This window comes from Denticeps clupeoides, chromosome 14 (assembly GCF_900700375.1).
Source record: "Denticeps clupeoides chromosome 14, fDenClu1.1, whole genome shotgun sequence".
Taxonomy (NCBI): Eukaryota; Metazoa; Chordata; class Actinopteri; order Clupeiformes; family Denticipitidae; genus Denticeps; species Denticeps clupeoides.
Window position 1 is genome coordinate 1,082,570 of NC_041720.1, and position 9,290 is coordinate 1,091,859.

Consider the following 9,290-nt stretch of genomic DNA (forward strand, 5'->3'; position numbering starts at 1 on the left):
TCGATGTCACTTGAATCCACACGGCAAATTTGAAACCGCGTCTTGAGGCGTTCACCCTTAATGAAAGCCCATCTCCCACCACCCATCCTCACCACCTTCTATTGAAGGACCATTGAGAGCTTTCTGACCAGTCTGGGGTCAGAAAGCTCTAGTGAGGACAGCTGAGAAGAGTCACCAAGAGTCACTCTTCCCTCCATAACGAACATTTATCAACATGCTGAATCCAGAAAGCCACCAGCATAGTGAAGGACTCCACACACCACTTTTGTGTCACATGCGGTCGCTTTGTTAGCATGTAACGTTGTTTAATTGTTACGTGTAGGTTCCAGAGAAACGTTGTTTCATTTCACTACGTCTAACATCTATTATACATCTAAAATATGTGAAATGGAGCTTAATTCCGCTGAATTCCAGAGCCCAGAAAACACCCATCTGAAGGATTCAGCCTTTCATGTTTTGAACTTGACTGTCTGGTTTTATTATCACTCCTCCCCCACACTGTAATGCAAAAAAAAAGATAAAACTCTTTATCACCAGCATTGTTTTTGGCAAACATATGTGCAATGCAGCAAAGCACAAATGAACAATCTGTTCGTCAGCTTCAGAGGAAGCACATGCTTTCCACAACAGCTTGATGGGACACCAGGACTGACTAGACTTCCTCCTCCATCTCTGTGGACTTTCCTTTCATAGATAAAAGCTGAAACAACACCATTTTTTTTGTCCACCAATGTTAAGGCAAAGCACAGACAAATCAAAAGGAATTAATTTACACTGGTGCGACACTGGACCGATGGGACCAAAACAGATGAAGCCCAGTGGCGGTCTCTGGTGGCTGTGGGCTGTTTAAGCCAGGACTTGAAAAACTCACCATTTTCTCATTTATAACTTTTATTCGCACAGAGGACATCCATTTAACCCCAGCAGAAGTGACACATGGTAGATAGATGAAAGTAAAATAGAGAAGAAGGTGACACTAGAATAAGGATTATATTTAATTGTACATCTAGTACTTACTTATAAGGTTATATAAGGTTAACACAGTTTGTTACCCTGTTTACTCTGTCCTTTCCAAGTCAAGCTTTCCTTCTTGGGTGGAGTGGTGGTAATTGAAGGCGTCTGTGGAACACAAAGACGGAAGTCGGTGCGCCGGCTCCCGGCGTGATCTATTGCGCTCTCTCTGAGCGTCGTTGCGTTTGAAACAGAGCAGGGGTGCGCGGCAGGGGGGCGGCCGCCACGGGCCCCCTCATCCTGCCGCGGCCCGATAATTTGGAGGGAAATAGAGCCTGAAACCCGCTCTCTTTCCCTGCTCCACAAGTTGGAGAGCTGTGCCAGCTCCTTCAGAAGCCCCCCGCTGCGGAGAGGAGCTGCGGGCAGGTGCGAGCTGGGATATATGGCCCGTCTCTGCTCGTGGAGAGAGGACAGGGGGTTCCATGCTCAAGAACGGGGCTGTTTGCGTGGGATTTTCTCCCACAGGGCACAGACATGATGCTAAATAGGTGTGTGTGTGTGTGAGAGAGAGAGATGAAGTGGCCCTGTCCAGGGGTTGTTCCTCCCCTGTGACTGAAGATTTCAGGGACAGACGCCAATGTCCCTGTAACCATGAACTAGATAAGAGGAATTCAGGAAAGGATGGATAAAAATAAGTGGCTTGAGCTGATGAAATAAGGTGATGTGTAATGAAGGAGCTTTTTCTGTTGCTGTGTATGTCATGTAAACATCACCAATAAAATCTTCCTTAAACGACCTCCTAATGTATAAATGTGAAAAGTCTAGACATCTTCTCAAATCACAAGTCTAAAGAGTGTGGATCGGAGATTCGCGTTAGTCCTGTATAATGTTTCCTCAATGTTATCACCTGTGTATGAGTGTATAAAGCTGCCCTGTTTGTGTCTGTTTTCTGTCAGGTCATTGTTTGGTTTCCCTTGTCCTGTCTACCAAGTATTAAACCCCTGTTTCATGACGCTTATGCGTCCTTCTTCTTCACCGAGAGACAACTGAATGTAGTGAAAAGAAAAATGGAGACATGCTCCCCAAACAAGGCAGCAAATGGGAGAATATGGAGGTGTTACAAATAAAATAAGCACAGAAGACTCTAATCACATAAGACAAAGGCCCTCTAGTGACCTTTAGCTGCTGATCAGAATGACACATAAATGGGTTTATTGAGTGTCTTATAATTAAATGAGCCTAAAATTTCTCTCTCTCCAGATATCAGTTGTTGTTTTTAACTTAAATTTTATTTTATTAAGTCATATTTAACGTATTTATCAAATTTAGTTCCTGAATAAGCAGCTTTCCACGGATCACCAAGATGGACCAAGTTCCGACCCTCAGAACCACAGACACAAGCCAGAGTGCATTTTGAGTCATGCCCTGTTTGCATTAGTCACGCTTTGGCCCTTAATCACCGGCCAGGTTCTGACCGCCGGATGGCTGCTGGCCCGATGTTTCTGGGTGGTGGCCAGACTTGCACCCTGCAGTGACAGTGATGTGTATAAATGTTCAGCTGCAGCAAGCCTCTGCCATCCATATAACATCACGTTGCCGCTCTCAATGTACGTTATTCTAATTTAACCAAATCACTTTTACATAATGCAAAAGGTGAAGTACCATGGAATCCTTTAAACAAGGATTTTTTTTTACAAATGTTTAATTAAAAAAAAGTGAAATTTGAAGATACGGCTCCTGCATCATGAATTCGATTAACCAAAGCTAATTTTCTAATAGTTTTCAGAGTTTCATGAGCAAACAAATGTTTTTTCTTTTTATGTAGAATGAATATGACATGCATGAACATTATTCACATTATTTGCGATGCATAAGTATATTTGACAGATGAACCTGCAAGTTAACACATGCAACCTCAGAATGACAATGTCAGGTTGCCATAAGGGGTAAAGATGCCCTGTGCCATTCTGCTGGTTACGACATGAGGAGAAATCATGAATCAATTTCTTCCTTTCTACCTGCTGTATGGCTCTCAGCGACGCACTGCTGCAGAAGCACATTCTGCTTTGGACAAAAAAGACGCTCATGTGACCTAATTGAAAATGCTGAGCTTCCTGCCCAGCCGAAATTTCTCCCCGGCAGAACAGATGGGTGAATAAAGAGCGATTTCTGCGAATGCTGCATCCTGGCAGGGTAATCTGGCCGGGAACGAAAAAGGCTCCACACGTACACACAGAAAACAGCCAGGAGAAGACCTAAATAGACACGTCAGGTCTGAGGACACCTTGACTTGTGGGCATGGCACGGCCATGCCATGCATCTCATTATAAACTGCTAAACAGGTAGTACGAATGCAACTGGAGTGAGGCAAAAGCAGGCACGAGCCACTGTGTGCAAACAGAAGATTTAAATCTACAACATCATGCCCAACATTTCACTGAAAGTCTGCTGCAAATGGCTGATAAACATTAACATTTACACTAACAGCATTTACCAGACGCACTTATCCAGAGAGACTTACAATCCGTAGTTACAGGGACAGTCCCCCCCCTGGAGCAATTTAGGGTTAAGTGTCTTGTTCAGGGACACGATGGTAGTAAGTGGGATTTGAACCTGGGTCTTCTGGTTCATAGGTGAGAGTGTTACCCGCTAGGCTACTAGCACCTGATAAAGATGTTCTCATATGATCAATAAAACCCTGTAAAAAATTAGGCAATGTTGGTCTCCGAAAGCTGCACTACATGAGATGAAGTGAAAGGGATTAGTTGTCCCGTGTCCCCTGAGAACTGTGTCCTCTGCATGTCCCCTGAGCAGTGGGGACGGTGAGTGGGACCTTGGCGGGTCGGGATTCAAACCTTCTGATAACGGGCCTGTTTCCTTACCCGCCAGGCCAATGGGGGGCCACACCAATGGATGGAAATGCCTGAAAAACAGATTCGAAATAATCCATGTTCATATTTGATGATTGTTGGGGACAGGCTTTAATTTTGGGTCCGAATTGCCAAAGGGGACAATGAACGGTGCGCTTTTGCACCTCGGAAGGGGAACATCAAGCCTGTTCCTGGAACCTGAAGCAGTTAATGTTTTAGATAACCCAATGGCCAGTGCGCCAAGCGGCGCTCTTCAACCACACAAACCATTTTCGGCGTGCTGTGAAGGACGAAGCGGCGTAGCGTCCACAGAAATAGCAATTATTCACAAGTGGTAAAAATACCAAGAGGAAGAGAAGTGCGAGGTTTGGTGAGAAACTGGAGATGGAGACGAATGGGGGAAATTCGGCTCCACAGCCGGAGGCCCGGTAGACGTTTATATATATGCATACGCCCTCCGTGCACACAGAAATGCCACGGCGAGCTAATTATGTGCGTCTGGGGATGACTTTATGTACACATGTCCCTGTATGCATGCTACATAGCAGCTGGTGGGGTGCTTTTATCATCATGTGATGTTTTTTGCCGTCAACAGTAGTTCAGCTCTTCGGTTCTTGCCAGCCTGTAGCACAGGCCCAGGGCGTCCTGGCAGATCCGATACAGAGACCACAGACAGTGCCTGGACAGACATGCCACCTTTAATAATGCCCCAGTGCATTAATGAGCCTCCCAGGGGCCTTTGCTGCAGCTCCACACCCAACCCCCCTACACACACACACACACACACACACACACACACTGACACACACACACTCGGCCGTTTCTACTTTTAGTATGTGATGCACTCGGTGCGTGTGAATGGAAGTGTGTGTGATATGATGTCCGGCGTTTGACATTGCAGCGCTGCCCCGAAAAAGTGGGCGGGCCTAAGACCAAGTCATGTGACATGATCAGGGAGGGAATTATGTTTTGTTGTTTTTTTTTTGTGTAAAAAGTGAACACTGGATAAAAAATTAAGTAATATTATAGCATTAATGTCATGTAAATAAACCAGTCAAACCTGCTGTAACCTGTTTATTCACATTACAGCAACGCTGAAATAGTAGGTGTGACAGATTACTTCAAGTTTTGAAAGTTCAACCAGAGTTAGCTTCGTTCGGTGTGCCTTTTTTCGGTCTAATGCCCTGAATGGTTATTTAAGGAGGACGGAGAAGAGAATCTCTCTCGAAGACCCACGTGGCGAGGCGGAGTCAGCCGATGCCGAGTGAAGGTCGTGGCCTTCAGCGAGGAGCAGCACGACTTGCTGGTAATAAGCAGTCTCGGCGAGAGCCACTCGTCCCCCAGCCACGGGGGACCCGGAGCCACTCAGCCTGTTCGGCGCTCTTGTCTGCGTCGGGCGCCCACCACTTATGCAAATCACCACCTTGGTCAATGATGGGAACATTTCAGTCCTGGTCACTAATTGTCATTAATAGCTCGACCTGGCAGAGAGGAGGTGCTGGTGCAAAGTTTCATCCTTCACTCAGATCCCTGTCAAATCAGGTGAGGTTACCTGAGTTGTGAACCGGTTGTGAATGCGGTTTCATTTCAGCTTTTTAATATTAAATTCATGGTTGGTGGATGCTGGGCATGTGCACTGTTACTGTACAAACAGCTTTTCCTTATGGAGACATGCGTTGTTTTCCATAGAGTGGCTATATGCGGTTTATGCTCTGCTTTTTTGTTAAAAGAGTTGGGGGTCAGTTCCTTTATTGCTACTTATAGATCACTTTTTAGAGATCAATTTTTGTATCAATAATGCATAAAGGCACGAAACATGAAGAAGGTGAATACTTGTCAATCTGTGCGCCCGGCTGACAATAAAAGCGCAACTTTCCTGAACTGAAGCCACTCGCAAGCTGTGCATCCCCTCTGTGTCTATTTTTGATTTGCGGATGCCTGGAATTATTCTGGGCTGATTTGATATGCACCGACTAGTGCTTCAGCTTAACATGCGCAGGACGGTGAGTCAGACACGTACACGCAGTCATCATCCGAGCTTCGCAGCCCCACCGCGAGCTGTCGCCGCTTGCCTCTAGCATTCAGTCTAACTACCACTTCACCGTCTGTGTTTTTTTCCCCCGGAAGACGAGAAGTCGATGAATTCGTATGAAACCATTTATTAGCGTTTAGCGGTTCATCACAGTATTTCAAAAAAAGGCCCCACTGATGTAGAAAACTACACCTTAACACCAGAGTAAATATACACAGGCACTTGGAGGCCATATACACAGGTCATACAGGCACGTGGAGGCCACGCCCACTACTGAGCCTCATCCTGACATCAAAGTTGGATCAGCCTCTAGTGTGTTTTTCCACTTTCATTTGGAGTGTGACTCCAAAACCAGACCTCCATGGGTTGATAAATTAGATTCCCATCGATAATTTTGGTGTGATTTTGTTGTCAGCACATTCAACTTTGTAAAGAACAAAGTATTAAACAAGAATATTCAGATCTAGGATGTCTTATTTTTGTGTTCCCTTTATTTTTTGGAGCAGTGTACTTATATTTACTGGATACCTGTTGGCCTGCATAATATCTTGAATAGCACCAAGCATTTAATGAACACCAAGGAAGCTCAAGAATGTTAAGCATGCTTGCAAATGTTACTGCCCGATGTGCACAAGTGAACTATAATTCTCATTCAGTGCCTCATAGAATCCATATGCAGATTTATGGCATTTATCAGGTGCCCTTACAGATGAGTAGTGACAGCGACCGTCCCCCAGGGGACACTCCGGGACACAATGGTAGTAAGTGGGGTTTGAACCTGGGAGTTTGTAGTTCATGTGTGGGTGTGTTATACCCACAATGCTAATAACACCCTTAATATATTTAATGGAAAGCTTGGAAAACTTAAACCAAAATTACTATTCTTTTTTATCGTCCATTATTATAACAATTATTTCATAGTGTCATGATCTGGCAGGGGCTACTCCGGGTTCGAAGTTTGGACCGGAGTTTCGTGTTCATCCTGTGTAATGTTTCCTAATCGTGTTCGCCTGTGTATGAGTGTATAAAGCTGCCCTGTTTGTGTCATGTCCAGCTATCGTGACACATAGGTTCTTACAGTCATTAAGAACCTGGAAAAGTCATAAAATTTAAAAAGAGCATATGAAATAAACAAAGTTTTGGAAAGGTCATTGAAATCTGCACAGGTCTGTAGCATCTTTGCTGGCTTTACATAGTGAACCATGTCACGTGCTGCTGCATTGCTTAAATATTGCAGAACTTTCTCAGCCGTGTGTCTCCTTTTAAAAGTCATGTAAATTACAGCTGGTGGTTTTTTTTCAACATATGGTCATGAAAATTTGCCTTAGAGTCATTGAATTCTTTTGTAAAAATGTATAAGAATCCTGATAGAAAAAGCTGTAGTTCAAAAACTAGAAAAGAAAAGCATTCCTGAACCATCCCAATCAGGATTCCGACATGAGCACGGAAACTGATCGACAAATAATTTTTTGTGAATATTAATGAGCAATGTTCTGAAAACACATTGAAAATACAGATATTAGGTACCCCACGGTTCAATTATAGGACCGTAATTGTTACGTGTGCTTGGCAGGCGTAATATCAAGTATCGCTGTTATTAATGTTACTAATTGTTAGTAGATTTGTCTGTGGGACATATTCAGTTTGGTGGCCCGGACACTTGTCGGATGTAATTCTAGCAAGTAATAGAAAAACCACCAAAAGTCTGCAGTTTGTGAGATTACACAGCCACAGCAGGCATTTCGCTCTTGGCTGGTGGCGGAAAATAAACGCTCGGAGCGAGCAGTTGAGTATTCATCCGATGCAGTTGTAATGGCTTCACAGCGGCGCCGCAACCGCAGGGTTTTTGGAAACGAATCTGATAGCTAGTGGATGGAGACCTGCCCATCTCTCCAGTTTTCCCTCCAGGATCTGAGGTGTACCCGTGTGAGACATCTGCCCCTGCTGGGAAATAAGGATTTTGTTGTTGTGCCCATGCCCTTTCCTTCCCCCATTATCTCTCCCTCACGGCCCTTGTTTTCACCGGGAACTTAACCTGTGGATGTACTTTTCCAAATCTGTTGAACACGAACCTGGAACGACGGTGCTGGTAGATTGTCATGTGGCATCATGCTGCCTGTGGCCCAGCGGCTGACCTGTAGTCCAGGCTCCATCGCCACAAAAGCTGAGGATAAATACTGCGTATTCCAAGCAAGTCATGAGCTGCGTGGACGACTTTGGCCGCTCGCTCTGAGAAGAGATTTCCAAGTGTTGCACCATATTAAGTTTTGAAATGGACCCTTGCAGCCAATAATTAATCCAAAGTAATTACTGCGTTAAGATTCACGCGAAGGCACCTCACTCGCTTTGCGGCCGAGTAATGTTTAGGGTAATTAGGGCTTATTTGACGCCATCTTAGAATCAGACACGTATTTTATTTTGATGGTAAAAACTACGCTTGTGCAGTGAAGCTAGTGGCCCTGGATTTAACCTTCTGTCCTCATTTCACCGAGCAATGAAACGTCCCCCCGTCCGTAGGTGTGAAAAATGATAGTTGTGGAACTGGAATTCCTCCCACCCGGGATGTAAAAGGTCAGGAGGAGCAGAAGCGGCCATGTTTTGGAGCGAAGTTATGGTGGAAAATAAGGGGGGCGGAGCATGAGGAGAATGAGGAGGAGACAGGTGCAGCCCCCGCTCAGATGGCATGGTGGGTAATCTGCTCTGACAGGGTGGACATCCGGGGCACTCGGGAGTCTGACAGGTTGTCCGTCTGCCACCACGGGCGGGGGGGGGGCGGGGCCGGAGCGTCGCCACACTTGTCAAGCCTCATAACGCTTACAGTCTCCTTCTCAAGGATATTAATAACACAAGTCATGTGGAATATGCAAGGTCAGAACAGGATGGGGGGGGGTAGCTGAAATAACGTTTTGACTGCAAAATGAGCAAAAAAAACAGGAAAGCAGCTTTAATTCCTGCCAGCGTTCCCACTTGGCGTAAAGGATGCGATTTGTGGCGTTGGCACAGATGGTGACTGAGGGGGTGGCAGGGTTGCAGTTGACATCCATTCACTCTCATTTTTCACGGCCGAACATGTGAAAGGCCCCGGGGCCCTGAACGAAGTGCAATTCCGAGTCCCATCAGACGGGCCTGCGCAAGGACGGCCTGCCGCGGAGCGCTCGGCGCCACCAAACACAGTTCGGAGGCCCTTTCGTCTCAACGTGGCAACGTGTGGACAGGCTGCGCTCTGCACATTAGTGAAATCGCAGATGTCGGGATGCGGGGAGGGGGGGATGTGAGAAACGTTTTGGGGTTAATTGAGTGAAATAACCACACGGCACAAAACGCCTGCCATGACTAGAACTGGGAGTTTAGAGCGACAGTAATAAACGAACGGATGAAAAGTTCCTCAAGCCGTCATGATAACAGTATAACACACCTCGGAAACAGAGACAAATGTG